Source organism: Typopeltis vanoorti, chromosome 8 (assembly GCF_054136105.1).
Source record: "Typopeltis vanoorti isolate ZY-2024b chromosome 8, IOZ_Tvanoo_1.0, whole genome shotgun sequence".
In the NCBI taxonomy this organism is placed as follows: Eukaryota; Metazoa; Arthropoda; class Arachnida; order Uropygi; family Thelyphonidae; genus Typopeltis; species Typopeltis vanoorti.
The window spans coordinates 109,602,700-109,622,119 of record NC_143556.1 but is presented as its reverse complement, the minus strand read 5'-3'; the positions used below and the strand labels follow the sequence as shown (position 1 = coordinate 109,622,119).

The 19,420-nt window shown below is 34.3% G+C and overlaps 1 long non-coding RNA gene across 1 annotated transcript in view; it reads left to right on the top strand.

Moving 5' to 3' along the window:
• Positions 1 to 11,893, top strand: part of LOC150104277 (uncharacterized) — a 62,592-nt gene extending 50,699 nt beyond the window's left edge. Inside the window, exon 3 of the long non-coding RNA XR_016548728.1 lies at positions 11,779 to 11,893. This is a non-coding gene — a long non-coding RNA (uncharacterized LOC150104277). The remainder of the gene's footprint in view (positions 1 to 11,778) is intronic.
• The last annotated feature ends 7,527 nt before the right edge of the window (positions 11,894 to 19,420 follow it).

Sequence of the window (19,420 nt, the reverse complement as noted above, 5' to 3'; positions counted from 1 at the left end):
GGAAAGTTTCCACGTGACAACGAATCAGGCTAGCTACACCCTCTATCGAGCAGATAGACTGGTTTGGGTGTGACGGATAACTGGTCAAGAACGTCTCTTACCACAGTATGTAACCCCAACTATGAAATTCGGAGGTGGCGGTGAGATGGTATGTTCTTATTTTCCTGGTTTGACACTCGGAGCTCTGTTTGTGGTACCACGAACATTGAACTACGAAAGGTATCTGCACATTCCGGAAAATGCAATACATCCTATTTTGTAGTGTTTCTAAGGAACTGATCATATTCTCTTTTAGCAAGAAATGCCCCGTGTCATAAGGCTACTGCTGTAACTGCATGGTTTGTGGACATGGACTAAACCATGTTCATGACCATTAGCGTTCAACAGGGTTGAAATCAGGGCTCTCTGGGCCATGATCCCAGCTGTACTGAACATTCTTGGATGAGCTGAGGCATCGGCTGTGATCAAGGGATGTCAACCCCCATAATTCTCGAGCAGTTGACTTCTTTCGAAGCAGTGTATATAAATAATTATCAACCTATTTTCCTATCCACTACAAGGTGAAGGCATGAAGGCCTCTCCCATTGGGGAGGTTTTGAGTTTACTAATCCCATGATGAATCAGTTCATATTGGGAGAAGACAATCAAAACATCCATGCCTTATCGGGATTCGAACCCGTAGTGGATACGCTAACCACTCGGCTCGGACAACCAGGCCGGCTATATATATATATATATATATATATATATGTGTGTGTGTGTGTGTGTGTGTGTGTATACTGAGGTTGATTTACTCGGTTGTTAAAAATATTTTTTAAAAGAATTGAATGACATAAACCAAGAGTAAAGGAAAAAGGTTTAATGGTACCACACGACTAGTTTCGGCTTTTTACAGCCTTCTTCAGGTGTTTTCATAAATGAAAAGAAAAAACATTAAACATTGAAGATAAAAATCTGTGAACAGCACAGGAAAGTCACTTTACACATTTAAGGTGAAAACATTGTAGTTAACGTATTCAAAGCTGTTCCTTCGTTGGCCACATTGTTGGGTGAGTGCGTGGGTATAGCATCTCGTGAGCGCCAGTATGTGATCACAGCAGAATGACAGTCTGGGAGGTTACAGCTTATATTATTATTTAAATGCTCAGGATTAAGGATAATTTCTCTAGATTCTACAATTTTTCTTTCCAATTCATCATGGCAACGGAAAATATTGATCGATCTATCCCAAAGGATTGTATGATTATGGTTTTGCTCATCAGAATCGGCAGAAAAAACGATATGGTTGGATAAAGCACTGGCACGTGTTCTCTTGTAAGTGATGTCCCTACTATACTCCTCCATACGCAATTCAATAGACTTATCCGTCTGACCAAAGTAAGGAATGTGGCAGTCACACCATATCTTGTATACACCGGACAACCAGGGATATTTCAGGTTGTGATGGCTAAGCTTTGGACGGCTCACTAGAGAGCGGATCTTAGGAAAAGGAGTGAATAAAGTTCTAATGTTATATTTTTTAAGAACCTTGGCTAATTTTTGAGAGACTGAGCTTATGTATGGTATAGATATATTGCCTTTAACATTATTCATTTCTTCAGTATGGCGACTAGGAGGATTAAAAAGGTATTTTTTAGTAATTTTTTGAGAATAACCATTCAGTCTGAAAGTAGATCTAAAAAAATTGATTTCTTTATTCATTTGGGTCGTCAAGAAGAGAGCGAGTTCTATGTCCCAAAGTAGAAATAATTCCAACCTTCTGAGGAGGAAAATGATAGGACTGACTATGGAGATATCTATTAGTGTATGCAGGTTTTCTGTACATCGGAATTTTACGTTTTTCAGAAGAACGGGTCAGTTTCACGTCCAGCAAAGGCAGGGAACCATTAGTTTCAAACTCATACGTGAATTGCATATTCGGGTGTTGACTACTGAGATGTTCAAGGAAAGTCAGGAGAGAATCATGTCCATGGCTCCATATGTGGAAAATGTCGTCCACATATCGTTTCCAAATTCTAGGTGCTAAGGAATAGGAAGAGATAGCTTTAACTTCAAAATCTTCCAGATAAATGTTGGAAAGTACAGGAGATAAAGGATTACCCATTGCTAGGCCATGATTATCCTTGTAGATGGTGTCTTGAAATCTAAAGTACCCAGACGTGATGCAATGAGTAAGTAAGGCTAACATTTTTTTTGGATAACTTATCTTTGAATAGTGTCAGGACTTCGTCTGTAGGAACATTTGTAAACAAGGATACTATGTCAAAGCTAGCCATGGTGTGATTTTCTTGATCAGTAATATATTTAATGTATGATAAAAGAAATCCGCAGGGTTGTTCATAAAAGACGAAGACTTGCCAGAAAAATATTTAAGGTGTTTTGCGAGATATTTTGAAAGGTTGTATGTTGGTAAATCATTGCATCAAGTCTGGATACTTTAGATTTCAGGACACCATCTACAAGCAAAATCATGGTCTAGCAATGGGTAATTCTTTAACTCATGTACTTGCCAACATTTATCTGGAAGATTTTGAAGTTAAAGCTATCTCTTCCTATTCCTTAGCACCTAGAATTTGGTAACGATACTTGGACATTTTCCACATATAGAGCCATGGACATGATTCTCTCCTGGATTTCCTTGAACATCTCAATAGTCATAGTCAACACCCGAATATGCAATTCACGTATGAGTTTGAAACTTATGGTTCCCTGCCTTTGCTGGACGTGAAACTGACCCGTTCTTCTGAAAAACGTAAAATTCCGATGTACAGAAAACCTGCATACACTAATAGATATCTCCATAGTCAGTCCTATCATTTTCCTCCTCAGAAGGTTGGAATTATTTCTACTTTGGGACATAGAACTCGCTCTCTTCTTGACGACCCAAATGAATAAAGAAATCAATTTTTTTAGATCTACTTTCAGACTGAATGGTTATTCTCAAAAAATTACTAAAAAATACCTTTTTAATCCTCCTAGTCGCCATACTGAAGAAATGAATAATGTTAAAGGCAATATATCTATACCATACATAAGCTCAGTCTCTCAAAAATTAGCCAAGGTTCTTAAAAAATATAACATTAGAACTTTATTCACTCCTTTTCCTAAGATCCGCTCTCTAGTGAGCCGTCCAAAGCTTAGCCATCACAACCTGAAATATCCCTGGTTGTCCGGTGTATACAAGATATGGTGTGACTGCCACATTCCTTACTTTGGCCAGACGGATAAGTCTATTGAATTGCGTATGGAGGAGCACAGGAGGGACATCGCTTACAAGAGAACACGTGTCAGTGCTTTATCCAGCCATATCCCTTTTTCGGCCGATTCTGATGATCAAAACCATACTCATACAATCCTTTGGGATAGATCTAACAATATTTTCCGTTGCCATGACGAATTGGAGAGAAAAATTGTCGAATCTAGAGAAATTATCCTTAATCCTGAACATTTAAATAATAATATAAGCTGTAACCTCCCAGACTGTCATTCTGCTGTGATCACATACTGGCGCTCACGAGATGCTATACGCACGCACTCACCCAACAATGTGGCCAACGAAGGAACAGCTTTGAATACGTTAACTACAACGTTTTCACCTTAAATGTGTAAAGTGACTTTCCTGTGCTGTTCACAGATTTTTATCTTCAATGTTTAATGTTTTTTCTTTTCATTTATGAAAACACCTGAAGAAGGCTGTAAAAAGCCGAAACTAGTCGTGATGTACCATTAAACCTTTTCCCTTTACTCTCGGTTTATGTCATTCGTTTTCACTTGCAGAAATTTATTATCCACTGTCGAGATCAGAAAGGAGTGATTCTTTTGATTGTTAATCATGTAAGATGCACTTTTCTTAAGGATTTAGAAATATAATCCGTTATATGTTTAAATTTCCTGTCTTCTGAAAAGATGTGTAATCGCACTACAGTTTTTCTTTTGTTTGTCGTTGATTTATTTTCGCTTTATTCTCTTGATTACGAAAATTTAGAACTTTCTGATAGTCGTAAACGCAAACTACGGTCGTTTATGACTTCATGAATATTTCATTAACTTACACTTTCCTTTCATGTACAAAATAAATCGGTTTCAAAAGTTTTGACACTTCCCGTTTTCTATCCTTCTACATATGTATAACTGTAGAAAGAAGAGAGAGAGAGAGGGAGAATCTCTCTCTCTCTCTCTCTCTCTGTGTGTGTGTGTGTGTGTGTGTGTGTGTGTGTGTGTGTGTGTGTGTGTGTGTGTGTGTGTGTGTGTGTGTGTGTGTGTGTGTGTGTGAATAAAATAAAGGAATAAAATGATAAACTAATCCAGTTTATCATTTTATTCCTTTATTTTATTCCTTTCACCTTTTCCCACCTTATATAAATATAAAAAACGCTCTGCCCATCCCTTATAATATATATGTATATGTTATTCAAAAAAAAAAAAAACCGGGTTTTTTCCATTTGTATTTCAATTCTCCCCCCCTCCCCCCCTCCCCCACACACAGTAGTTTGGACAACGCTGAAAGAAGAAAAGTCACAGCACCCAGAAAAAGGTATGGTAAATATACATCTACAATGCCCTAAGAATCCGTGTGTGTGTGTGTGTGTGTGTGTGTGTGTGTGTGTGTGTGTGTGTGTGTGTGTGTGTGTGTGTGTGTGTGTGTGTGTGTGTGTGTGTGTGTGATATAGTGATATAATAGAAGAAATATATTGAAACTGATCCATTTTTCAAAAAGCAGTGTCTTCATATAAACAGGTTGAAATTATTTCCTAAAGCAAGGATCGCCAATTATTATTTTTACCATGTTAAAAAATCATGATATTTTAAAAATAACATGGTTTTAAAATACAAATTACTTTATTAGCTTCTCTACGACTTATATCTTGATATAGGTCATCAAATTTAATAGTTATCATCGATGGGTTTATAACTCGCTACTTAACACCGCCAAAGTATAATTTTAACATAAGATATTTCTATTTTATTTATTTATTTATTTTTGTCTGATTTCCTCCACTTTTACGCGGGGTTGATGCCACTGTAGAGGACACAAGGGTGATACTAATGAAATTTATACTATTACGATATATGAAGATGATAATTTTGTTTTAAAGCGGTACGAAAAACAAAAAGAAATCTTTACTCATATTACTTCAGCGAAAATTTATTTTTATATAAAAATTAGAAAAATATTCGCTCTCCTTTATAGCTCAAAAAAAAAAAAAAAAACACGTCAGGTAGCCGTTTGGATTTCAGAGTTTATGTAAAAAATAACTCTTTGGTAAGAATAGTTAGACGTATGTCGACTAAATACCCACGCCCCCTAACAAAATGAGGAATTATTAGAACCTTCGCTACATTCATGGAACAATACTAGATAGGATTATACTTGATTATGAAGGAAAAGTGCACTGGAGGTGAAATCGTATTTCTTAGTAGAGACAGCAAAACACCAATATCACTATAAAAAGAGCTATATCAATGACTCTTAAGCCAAATACTGTATAAAATCGCCTAATATTTTTATTATTTAGATTCATTTAGACCCAAAATCAGACCCGATATACTCCAGATCAGTGGTAAAGTTTCCAAATTCAATTTGCAATATTTGTAGTGTTAAATCAAGTAGTGAAAATTAGAAAAAAAAAACGAAAATTAGGAAGTTAGTTGAAAGTTAAAAGCAGAGTTTTAGTTGATCTTTGGCACAGACAAGCATTTTTTATTTCTTTTGGTTCTCCTGCAAATTCGTGTTTTGAATTTTGCATCTGAAGAAATCAACGTAGAACTCATGCTGTTTACAGACACAAGTGTTAGGTTTTAGAACCAGGATTTTGCGTTAGTTGACTGCCATGCTCTCACTCGCCTGATAATCTTGTATGCTAGTTGAGCTGACTCTCAATTATCATGCAACTATCATACTAATTTGTTCTCTCTTTTCTCTTTGGGGAATAAAGCTGATTGAGGAGGCAAGCGTCATGAAGTTATATAAACTTGTCCAGTGGCTTTAAAAAATAATAATACGGGATTTATTATCCCCTTAACTTAATTTATGTCGCTGGAAAAATAGCCTTTTGTCTCTTTATCGTAGTAATAATAATATGTATGGTTACACTGGTTTGGCACTTCGTTAGTAGGGGTATATGTGAGTTGGGTTCACTTAAACCTTGATATGCCAAGGTCTACCTACTCACTGATGAGACCTCAATAAAGGTCGAAACCGGTCTGGGTAGTGACCTCTCCTCATAATGTAATAGTAATACATCTCCTAGGAGCTGCGTTTTACATTATGAGAAAATAATAAGGATAGTGACGGATCTTGCTCCACCTTTGACACGAGTTGCCCAGTGTTGTACTACTCAAGTGATGACTTACGCTTGGACTCGCCGATAGTTCTTCGGCTTGAAACTCTTTGATTTCGATCTGCGAGTTTTGTACCCGGCTGTAAAATAAAATAATACGGGATTTATTATTCCCTTAACTTAATTAATATAGTAAATTGTGTAAGTAGTTTTATGGACTAAGACTAACGATCACCAATCTAAATGATCCTTTTAGGAAGTTGAGGACTCTTTAAAAGGACTTTTCAACCGTTGGTGTGGCTCTTACGAAGTGAACTACTGAGGCAGGCTGACAATATTGATTTAACTGGCAGGAATGTGTCACACGAAGTTGGAAAGGTTTTTCTCTCTTAAACTTTAGTTTTTTCATTTTTATGTGATTCTTATCCAGAAAAGTTTGTAAACCTATAATGCATCTCTTAATGTTTATTAAGCTTATAATTTTTTTATATTTTTGTTTATTATTTTCGTGGTTTTGATAGTGACCAAACATGGAACGTTTTTCAAGTTACTTCAACCCTCCAATAAGCCGTGCAGTCGTTTCACACCAGCAATGAACTTCATTTCCCATCTTAAGACAAACATCAACTTCCATGCTCACTGCGGGATTCGAATCCACAGTTCGTTGGAGGAAAAGCGGACAAGCTCACAACTCGGTCAACCTGGCGCACATTACGTAACCCAGCAAGCAGACCTGAAAATACACACATTTAGTAAGCACAATACACTGACCTCATAGCCTTTGTTGCTTCACTGGCAATTCTGTCAATGGAACCAAATTTAAAGAATTAAAACAATGAAAAAACAAAAAATAAATTAACATTTTAAGGCATATTTTTTCCTTCTTTAAAATCAGAAATAAACTGATCAAGAAAACTTAAAGGCAAAATTCATGTATTTATAAACCTTTTATGCAAAACGATGGTATTCACAACCCCATTCACAAAAGGTTTGAAATCTAGCATCATGAATATTATCCTAATATTTAACTGTCGACCATTAAGAAAATTTTAGCTGATTTAGTTTATATCTTTATTAACAGAGATTAAAAAACATAAAAGTATTAGAGGTAAACTAATTCATAGCTGAGATGTATAGTGGTGTGCGTAATGTTTCCTTTCCTTTTTTATTAATAACTCATTCATCCTACATAAATCGTGGCACTACTCGGAGAAAGAGCAATCCTTCAGATTTCGCAATCATCTGTCATTAATATTTCATTTAATTTTTTTTATCAAAGTGTAAGGAGTTTATAAGTAATGAAGAAAATTAGAATACGACAACGGCTTCATTTTAAAGAAAAAGAAAAAGCTCTTTAAATGGACGATCAGTATAATCACCTTTCCACAACCTCATTTTATTCCTTTATTTTATTCCTTTCACCTTTTCCCACCTTATATAAATATAAAAAACGCTCCACCCATCCCTTATAATATATATGTATATGTTATTCAAAAAAAAAAAAAAAAACCCGGGGTTTTTCCATTTGTATTTCAATTCTCCCACTTGCCCCCCCCTCCCCCACACACAGTAGTTTGGACAATGCTGAAAGAAGAAAAGCCACAGCACCCAGAAAAAGGTATGGTAAATATACATCTACAATGCCCTAAGAATCCGTGTGTAAAAAGCCAATGACATTTAAACTGGGGCACTCCTAAACAGAAACAGGCAAAATAGCCTTAAATGTAATAGTTTGTTAAGATGAGTAACATGGGAGTTTTCCCAGAAATAATATCCATCATTTTATTCCTTTTATTCCATTCAGGTAAATTAAAATTTATTTTGTTGATTAAGCATTTTTTTCGAGCTGATTTAATTTTCCCATTGAGAAAAATTTGTTAAATTTGTTACAATATTTTTTTCTTCGTGTCAACCATCTATTACATTTCAATTCACTCTCCTTTAATTAAGTATTAAGGCTTACACATTCAATTAATCTTACACATCTCAATTCTGTAAACGAAATTCTAATAATAAAAAATAACTCATTAGGGAAAAAATAGAAACTATTTGTATAATGCAATGACCTTATTTTGGACTTAGCTTCAACAAACAAACCAACTTTTATTCTTGTAATAAAAGATAACTATGTGATGGGTGTAAATTGAACTCTCATTTCAATTACTTGCCTGGAAATTGATTTCAGCAAGATCAAGTGTAGATATCGGAAAGTGAAAAAAAGAGAGAAGAAAGGTGCTCAGTTGAGAGACTAGTTAACAGAATGACTTCGAAACAAATTATAATCCCCAGTTTTTATTCATCCAAAATTTAATTACCAATTCCCACTTGGTATGGTGCAATCATTAGCAAAGTAAATTAATGAGTAACTAACAAGAGATCAGGACCGTTTTCACAGCTCGATAAAATTTAAATTTTTCCTGCGCTGCATTATGTTAATGAAAACAAAGTTCTGAAACTTCCGTAATTGCAATTAGAACCGAAGCATTCTTTATTCATTAATGAACATCTAGTACTTGAATATACTGTAATTTCTTTTCACTAGAAACGAAAATTTCATCATTATAATCGAATGTCATTGTATCTGGTGTCAACATGTTATTAATATCATATATAAACTCGCTCTCTCTCTCGCTCTCTCTCTCTCTCTCTCTCTTTCCATTCAGTAACGAAGGCGACCTTTGGTTGAATAGACTGAATCAAGTCCCATCTTTTCCCTGTCCTATAGCAGACCGTCCTTGGAAAACACACGTAACAGATATTCGCTGGGCTAATTACACTAGTTGTTTCAAGTGTGATCCAAAGCGAGTGGCTTGTGTATATATATACGAGACTAAATTCACAGGCATTACTGCTTCAGGAGCATTCTACAAGCGTTACTGCTACCAGCTTCCTACACAGTGCAGGTGTTTTAGTGATCTGCAAGACGTCCATTGAACCTCTTCTTTTCCTGAAAAGAAGCGGTTTTCCTGAATTTCCTAGAAACAGATAAAAATGGTTCAATCAGCGCCTCATTCAGGAAGCCCTTTATTATCTTCTTTATAACGCTGACCTAGCTACCATTAGGATTTCAATCAGTTCAGTTCACGTGTTGTCTCATATATTTTCACACGTTGTTAGCATTTTGTTTCATTCTTTTCATTTGCATTATTCACACAGCATAAGGTATTGCCAGAAAGACATCAAATGTTTCACTATTATGATACTAAGGACAAATTAATTCATCATTAGGTATTACGTACGTTAATTATAAGACATCACAGTCTAATTTGTTTGCTTTATGTAGAGAGAGGAACCAGCAAACACCTCTTCTCCTTCAAGATGTGATTGTTTAACTGACTTTGCTTTAAAATATCGAGAATTCTGTTTTCCTCGGTGGGATTTTAAAACAAATATTTTCAACCGAAATATATCCTAGCTTTCTAGATTTCAAACTATAATAAGTAGCTTCACTACTAATTGCAGTTTAAATTAAACTGACGATAATGAAATTTTATCAAAATGCACGATTTGTGCTCAAATAGTCCATTTAAGGCGATTAGAAGATGCTTTACCATTGTCTTTTTTGTGAGCTGTTTATTGAAGTGACTCACTTTTCCATGTGCGTAACAATTTAGTGGAAGTGTTCATTTCATTTAGAGAACTAACGAACAGTTTTTTTACAACCGACATCGGAACTTGATGTGGTGTCACTTCTTGAGGAACGGCTTCGTAAGTTTTTTTGAAGTTGGCATCACATACTTTTCCTTGGAATACTGGTTTCGGTAGCCAGTCTATGATGTACCGTGGTTCTATCGTGCTATAGCAAACACACGCGAACACACATATATTTTTAATTAATGAATTTTTATTTTTTGAAAAATTAAAGACGAAGACTTAAACTTGCGTGTCTTTAATGTTTCGATGCATGTCAGCTTACGTATCTATATTGAATCAAATACATGTGCCTGAACTTGAACTTGCAAGCAGCACTTTCGCTTTGTATTTTACTTCATCGGGAAGTTTTAATGAAATTGAAACAATTCTTGGCTTATGTATTATTTTAAATGAAAAAAATATTGTGAATGGTCTAGTTGACAACCACTTTATCCACTCCCAGGAGACTGTTTTCGAACTCGTCGAAGTAAAAGTATCAACGCATGAAATGTAGTGTTTTACAATGATGGATTTTACAATCAAATTTCAAAAATTTAGCTTAATTAAAGCGAGACTAGCAGCTATGAAAAATTAATATTTTGAAAATAAGGTAAAATGATAATATTTAATAATTAATACCGGAAATAATAAAGTGTTCATTTTACCTTATGTTATTTATTTATTTTTTCTTTCGGAATTATAATGATAGATTGAGCAGGAAATATTTTTTCATGCACAGCTAAATCATAATCAATACGTAAACAAATTAATAGACACTATATATTACTCTGCTTCATTTTATATAACGCATACTTAATTATAATGTGATATTTTAATAAACTAATTTTAACTTTACATAATTTAAGTAGTTTCAATAATAATCTGAAATTAATATAATGCTGAGAGAGAGGGTAATGTTCATATAATATGATTCGATATGTTTTGATTATATTTATAAATAATTTTTTTAAAATAATAGAAAAGTATGCTTATCAGAGCTGTTTAATAATTATTTAATTATTAAACAGAGCTCATATTTTAATAATTATTAATTATTAAATTATTATAATTTAATAAATTATAATAATTTATTAAATATATCATTGAGATAAGAAGTACGATAGTAACGAGCTTCTCGTTATCAGAGGATTCAATATTTAAAAAAAAAAATTAAAGGCATTGAAGGACAAAAAATGGAATCCTTCACATGAAAAGCGATACATACAAAACATGGTTTGTATCTAACCAGTAAAGGTTTAAATTCATGATATAAAATAATGAATAATCAGTTAATTGTATATATGACTCATGGCACCCTCATGAAAAAAGAAAATAAATCATATCACAGATCGAAAGTAGAAATTCGTATGCAGCGTAATACGATACACCTAACTAGTATTAAGAGCAGGTAGTAGCTACAGGGATTACCAAACGATCGCTTCTTTCAGATGGTAATCGGCAATACAGAACGTTTGTTATTATTAGTTGTCGTGGAAAAGATGGCACAAAGTTGCTTCTTAGCTATATTACATATTTTGCCACCAAGGGATTTCCGTGTGATCTTCATTTTTCATTCTCAAAGATAGTTGACAGGAATCTGGAAAATAAGGATCAAAAGCACTTCATGCATCGCAGCACGGGGAACGCTGGATATAACTTAAAAGAAACTTTTGACATATTTGATGTATAGTTTTCCACATGTTAAAAATTTCTTTTTTTTATTAGTAAAGGAGGTTTCATTTAAAAGGGAAGGGAGAACTGAATTGGTGACAAATAAAACAGCAACAAATACATATTCTGGAATAATTTTATTTTTTAAATTGAGGAATATGATCAGAATCTAAATCATGTTTTTACTTTATAGGGCATGTAATTAAGTGCAAGGAAATAAAAATCATTGGATCAGTTTTTATAATCGGACGTGGATGTGTCATTGCTGATGAAGTAAACAGACTTTCTTGATTGAGAAAATGTGCTTGCAGTGAGAGTATCGGTTTGTGTTTTTTATCATATTTTTGTTAGATTATTTTCTGTTGTACGTTCAGGAGATAGCCAGACTAAAACGTTTTCTTAAAATGAATAACTGTAGATAATACTCTAGTTATTCATTTTAGGAAATCTCCAGACATCTCCATGGAGTATGAAGACTCATCGCCGAAGATCCTCTATCCGCGCAATTTATCATACTTACCTTGAACCGATTAACAGACAAAGCACTTACAACTGACTTTGACAACCTTTTTCACTCATTTACAACTCTCCAAGCAAAAATATAATCCTAACATCCCCACTAACCACATTTTTATTCAACTTCCAAGGATGACCCCTAGTTCTGGTCCCTCTAACTAAATGCTGAAACATTTCCCCTACATTAATCCTATAAAACCGTTTAAGCAACTTAAATTTTCACTCATATCCCCTCTTTTTATCCTACCAACCAACTTCTGCAATCCACACACCCTTAATCTGTCATCATAGGGAACATTCCACAGGCAACTCGCCATCTTGGTCACTCGAGTCTGAATCCTCTCCACTGCTTCATCATCCCCAAGAAACCCAGGGGGGTAGACTTCAGCAGAGTAATCCTGATGTTGATGTATCAAGACCTTATAAAGAGGAATAACAACTCCCTTATCTCTACATGTTAATGTATTCTTTAATAGCCAAGTAATCTTATGGACCACTTTAGCAACCTTAGCAATATGTCCTCTAAACTTCAACTCCCTGTCTACCACTAACCCTAAATATCTAGCTTCATGTATTTCCTACTGGAGTACAGTGCCATCAATATTATACACCGCGTAAAATTTATTTATCCCAAAATGCATAACTTTACATTTCTCCACATTAAATTGATGTCCATTATATTTTTCTCATACTGACAGCCTATTTAAATCGCCTGCAAATTCTCCACATCGCTTGATGAACTATTACTCTACCTAATTTCGCATAATCAGAGAACAACTTAATATTTCCTTTCAAGTTATTTCCTATATCATTTATGTACAAATTAAACAACAATGGTCTCAGCACTGAACCTTGAGGCACACATCGATTCTGTTCCTCCATATATCACTTTTTGATATCTGTCCACAGCCACCATCTTAATCACTTAACCAGTGTCATGTCTCCATCTCCATTTGTTCCAATTTGTGTAACAGAGTTCCATGCGGTATTCTGTCAAATGTCTTTGCAAAATCCTGCAAAATCAACGTGTAGCCATTTACTTTATCCAATTCAGCTGTTACTCTATTATAAAAAGTTAGTAAATTACTAAGGCATGACCGATCCTTCACAAAGCCATGTTGACCCTCATACAGTATCATATTTTTATCTACCCATTCTTGAGTTCTCTTTTTGACCATTTTTTCTAGTACGTTTACCACCACGCCTAAGATACTGATTGGTCTATAATTTGCTACTGCAGTCTTAGAACCTCCCTTATGCAAGGGAATTATTTTGCCCTCTTTCCACTCCCTTGGAACTCTACCAGAGCTGAAGCGAAAATTAAAGAGCCTAGTTAAAGGCATTGCTAGTTCCCTTGCACATTCTCGTAAAACCCTAATATCCCATATAATTCCACAGTTGTATTTACATTGAGATTCTACAATATCCTAAGAACCTGCAATTATTCACCTCTCTTCCACATCAGTGTCTGTCATATATGTTAAAGAAGTAACCTCACTAGGATGATATACTCTTGCAAAGTGGTCACTCAGTAACTCAACTATTTTATCTGCTTCTGTATCCTCGTGACCATCATCACTCATTAAGGTTAATCTTCCCTGGTCATTCTTCCTTTTACTTGCCACATAGCGAAAGAATTGTTTGGGATTTCTTTTGGTCTGGTTGGCTAGATCCTTCTCAATCTCAATTTAATTTTGCTTTCCTTGCCATGCTGGTCGCCTTTCTTGCCTGAGCCTTGTACTGTTCATGAGTTCAAATCCTTATAAATGTTCCTCATTTCTCTGATGGAAATAAAATCCAGATCTTGCCTTTCCGAAGGAGAAATGCCACGACGTTTTCGTCGCAGAGGCGTACCCATCTTTCTAGACAAAAAAGTAGGAAATTTCACAAACTCAAAAGAAATCTTTTTTTTTTTTTTGTAAGTAAGGTAGTAACATATCTTAAAAATGCACTGTTTGATATTTGTAGGCAAATTTAAATATACCTACCGGATTTTTATATAATGAGGTGTAACAACGGCTTTATAAGAATAGTCCAATATACTGTATAATTCCATTCCTTGTTTTCTTTCATATTCTAAGGTACTTCTACTTAGTCCTTCATGATTTGGATCATCCACTTGATTATTTCGATAATGTTTTGGCTTCGAACACTTGTTTTGCTCATTTTCTTATCACATGATTAAATAACATACTGTTCTATATTAGCAGAGAATATAAAGGGAGAAAACAAATAATAGATTTCTTAAAATTTATTTGCAAAAAAAAAAAAATGAACAGCGTTCATAAATAAAATTGACTCCATTAAATGTATAACACCCAAAATGTTTGGTATATTAGTGGATTTTAAATGTTCTCTTAAATTTCTGGCTTTACACTAACCGACGCTCTTTGTTTTTCATGTGAATCCCACTGAGGAAAGTTTGCAAACCTATATCATCATAATCACCATCAAATTTCTGATATTTACCCTTAAGGGGTACACAGGATATGATAGTACTACATGAAAAATTTACATTATTACTAACTTCCTATCTACAATTTTCCTCCAAATCAATCCCCCCCCTCCCTCAAAAAATTCTATTTTCACCCTCTCCCAAAGTATTCTCTGCCCACCTTTAATTTTTTAAATAATAATAATAATAATAATAATAATAATAATAATAATAATAATAATAATAATAATAATAATAATAATAATAATAATAATAATAATAATAATAATAATAATAATAATTTATTACATATGATCCATACATTACATAGTCTTGATTATGTTACACTAAATACATTTGTTTACCTATGAAACAACATTACTTACATTTGTTTACGTATGATACAACATTACATACATTTTTTAACATTTGATACATTCATGTATTCTGATAATAATAATAATAATTTTTTTTTTCCAATAATAATTATAATAATTTATAACATATGATACATACATTACATACTTATCTTTACATATGAAAGAACATTACATGCATTTGTTTACATGTGATACGTACATTATATGCATTTGATTACATATGATACATTTATTTATTTATTTATTTTATTTATTTATTTTTTTAATCTTGGATGATATGAGATGTATTTACTCATACTCAGCTTTCATCCACGAAGCTTATTCGTGAGCTTATCTGAGGATGAGACCAGTTGTAATTTATCGGTTTATTTCATGTGCTGGGAAGCTATAAAATCAAATCTGTTTAATTGGCTTGATTTCCACTGCAGCCATTGATTGAGAATTTCGCACATTCGCACGAGCACGCACAGATGCACACACACACACACACACACACACACACACACACACACACACACACACACACACACACACACACACACACACACACACACACACACACACACACACACACACACACACACACACACACACACACACACACACACACACACACACACACACACACACACACACACACACACACACACAATAAATTGGAATGTACTGATGCATCGCTGAACTGGAAGCCTGAGCGAATATATTGTGTTTCATTAAGTTTGTATGGTATTTTGGGTGCGGGTTTCTTGTTCATTGTATGTCCTTGGAGCTCTTTTCAGGCTATTGGTTTGTAAGGTTTCTGTATTCAAAAGGTAATTTGTTTTTCATGTCTGAGATTTAGAAGTTTTGCGTGGCCTTTCCGTAGTGATTATTGTATTTATATGTGATATAATTAGTTGTCTGAGGTCTTGTTATACGGTACGTATTTCTGACTGTCCTGTAGCTGGCATCGAAATAATGTTTTAGAAAAGTTGCATAGTGACATAAATGTTTTGCTGTCAGTATTTTGTGTTCTGCCATTGCAATGTTTATAAGGTCGTGATTTTCTCTTTGTTCCCAAAAGATCAGTTTTGTCATTTTGTACTGTAGCGACATTAATCTATTTAATTTGTAGGGTGCACAGAAAGCATACGTTGATATAGCGTATCTTAATATATTTTGGCATAGTGCTTTGTATATTAGTGTTTTTAGGCGTTTCGGAACTATGTCTTTTAACCTGTAGAGTTTGCCAGTTATTGTTCGGAGTTTGTTGTGTAGATGGTTTATGTGGCTATTCCAGTTCATATCTGCATCGAAGTAAATTCCAATGTATCGTATTGTTTCAACCTGAGTGATTGTTGTGGTTTTGCTATTCTGTGTTTTGTGTTTTTGATGTTGGAAAGTGGATGTTGGATAGTTAAATATTTGTAATCAACTGGTCGAGTCAGTGGATTTCTGAATATCATTAATTTTGTCTTTTATGAGTTTAGGTATATAGAGTTTTTCGTGAGCCAGTCTGCGATCAGATTTATGTCATGTTGAATATTTGTTTGGGCTATGCTTGCGTTATTATGGATAGATATTATAGCTGTATCATCTGCGTATTGGAATATCTTACTTTTGATAGGTAGCTGATTAAAATTGTGCGTGTAAATATTGAATAGAGTTGGGGAGAGTACAGCTCCATGTGGTACTCCACATGTTTCTGGTAGTTCTCTGCTTCGGTTTCACCCGATACTGGTGATACGCTTTCTATTTTGAAGATGGTTTGTAAACCACCTGTGCAGAGGCCCGTCCATTCCAACATGCCTCAGCTTTTCTAACAAGGTTTGATGTGAGAGTGTATTGAATGCTTTAATTTAAATCAATAAAGACTACCATGGCAATTTTGTTTTTGTCTAAGGCGGTATTAATTATGTCTGTAAAGTCATCCAAGAGAGATGTTGTTCCCTTATTTTTCTGAAAACCATATTGTGTTTTGGGGATAATATGAAAGGTCTCTGTGCTGTGAGTTTCTTCAGTATGATCCACACCATAATTTGATTGATAATTGGTAATGTTGACATGGGTCTGTAATTGCTGATTAAATTTCTTTTTCCATGTTTGTATATGGGTGTGATTATGGCGATCTTTAGCATACTTGGTATCTATCCTGTTTTAAATATTTTATTTATTAATTTTGGTAGGATAGAACTTAAACTAGTTGCATGTTGCTTTATATCTTTAGGTCTTATACCATCAATTCCTGGGCCTTTGTTTGGTTTGATTAGATGTATTGCAGAGAGAAATTTTGCTTCTTTTATGATTGTATATTTTATGTCTGCTTCTTTTATGGACCACAATCGAAACAGACATTATGGGAACTATAATGTCTGGTTTGATTGTGGTCCAAGTGGAGGGTCACGTTTTATGATTGTAGGAATATTTCTGTGCAGTTCTTGGATGGAGTGTGCAAAGTATTGGTTAAGGTCATTTGCTAGTTGTTGGATAGGTTTTTGCGTCTTTCATGAAGCTGTGTTTTATGGTTTCGGAGGCGGTGGTGTTGGGAACACAATCTACCATCTCGTTGATCAGATGCCAGGTTTGTTTCATGTTGTTTTGTGCAGAGGTTAGTTTGTCTCTGTAATAATAGCTACTCTCTGCATTTCTGATTTGAGTTGTAAGGCGATTCTTTGTTATCTTATATTCAGATTTTAAGGCTGCGTTATTTGGATATCACTTTAATTCTTTCCATAAAGCTTCCTTTCTGTGTATTTCTTTCTGTGGATTAAATGTTGGGAACAATATCCAAGGATTTTGTATTGTTTTTGAGCGAATTCGACTTTCTTTGCAGCTTTCTTATATATTTTCTCCAGTGTGAGTTTAATGTTGTTGTTGTTGTTGTAAAAGATATCTGCTGAATCTGATGCTAGAAAAACAGACTGATGCCAGTCTGTTTTTCTTATTTCGTGGTTAAGTATTTCTTCGTCTATTATTGTTTTCTCTCGTTTTTCGTCTGTGGGAAATTGCATGGATATTTTATTGGTGTGCAGGTTTACAGCGGTGAAGTAATGGTCTGCTACTTTGCACTTTATGACTGATGCAGTGTAACTGTTTGGTGGTGCTCGGACGTTTATATGATCTAGACAGGAAGCAGTGATAGTATTTCCGAATATTTCTTCTCTAGTACATGATGTTATTGTTGGTATTAGATTATACATGGATAGTATGTCTAGGTATTGCACAGTGTTGTTCTGGTTTTCTTTTGCAATATTTATGTTTATGTCGCCAATTATCATTAGGTATTCTGTTGAGCATATTTTTTGGTGTGAATGCCAGCAATTGAGTTCATTCAAGAATTTTATCATATTTACGTTTTGTGGCCTGTAAATAGCATTTAGTGTTATGGGATGCTGTCTATTGTAAGTATTAGTGATTTAGATGCAAAGGGTTTCAGCATACTCAATCTAATAGGCTGTTTCTTTTGCTATTAATTTATGTTTGATAAATATTAATATTCCATCCCCACGTTTTGTTTGACGGCATGATCTATGTTGTTGGAAGTCTGGAATTTGGAAAGCAGTCGCTTCGTCATTAGTTATGTATACTTCTGTTAGAATCAATATGTCAATAATATCAGTGTAATTACTCAGATAAGCCTGTAAAAATAACCAATGTTTTCGGATGCTTCTGATGTTAATATGAAATTTTGAGAGACCTCTCGCTTGTACTGTGCGTTGTTTCCATGCATCAAGCGATTCGAAAGTACAATTACTGATGTATTCAGGTGTAATTACATCTATCTGATAGTTCACATTCATTTTTTTGTATTGAGATCTTCTTTTTAAACTAAGTTGGAGTCTTTGTTTCACTCTGGCAACATATCTATATATTCCGAGCTTTTTATGTGTATAGACTTTGAAGTCTATACACATTTCAAGAATATTTTGCCGTCTTTGATCCACAAAAATTGATATTTTTTTCTGTTTTTTCTTTTCTTGCTTGGTTCAAAAATTCTGATTGAAAGGTGTTAAATACTCAGATAGAAAGATTGGTGTATTCTCTTGCGATGCATTTAAAACCTTGACAACTGTTTTTTTCAGTCTGCTGGCTTTTATGAGATTGTCTCTTGTAGCCTTGCTTGTCAGAAGGATTATTACTGTTGCGGGTCATGGCAAGCCTTGTTTTTTGTTCTTCCTGGGAATCCGATTTATGGTCTGAATATCATTATGCTGTAGGTGGATGTCAATTGCATGGCCTAACTTTAAAACTACTTCTCTGAGATTTTCTGTGGATTCAGTTTCTGGAAGGCGGTTTATGATAAGGTCTTCTTTATGTTGTTGTTGGTTTAAAACTTTGTATTGTAGTTTTAGGGAATTAAATGCTTGACGGAGTTCCGATCTGTCTTTTATCAATTTATTGCCTGTCAGTTAGTGCGTTGATGCTGGTTGTGATGTCTTTTACCGTTTGTAAGACTTCTTTGACTTTTGAATTATTAAATTTAAGAAACGCTTCATATTCACTAATTTTTTCTGTTATTTGTTTAT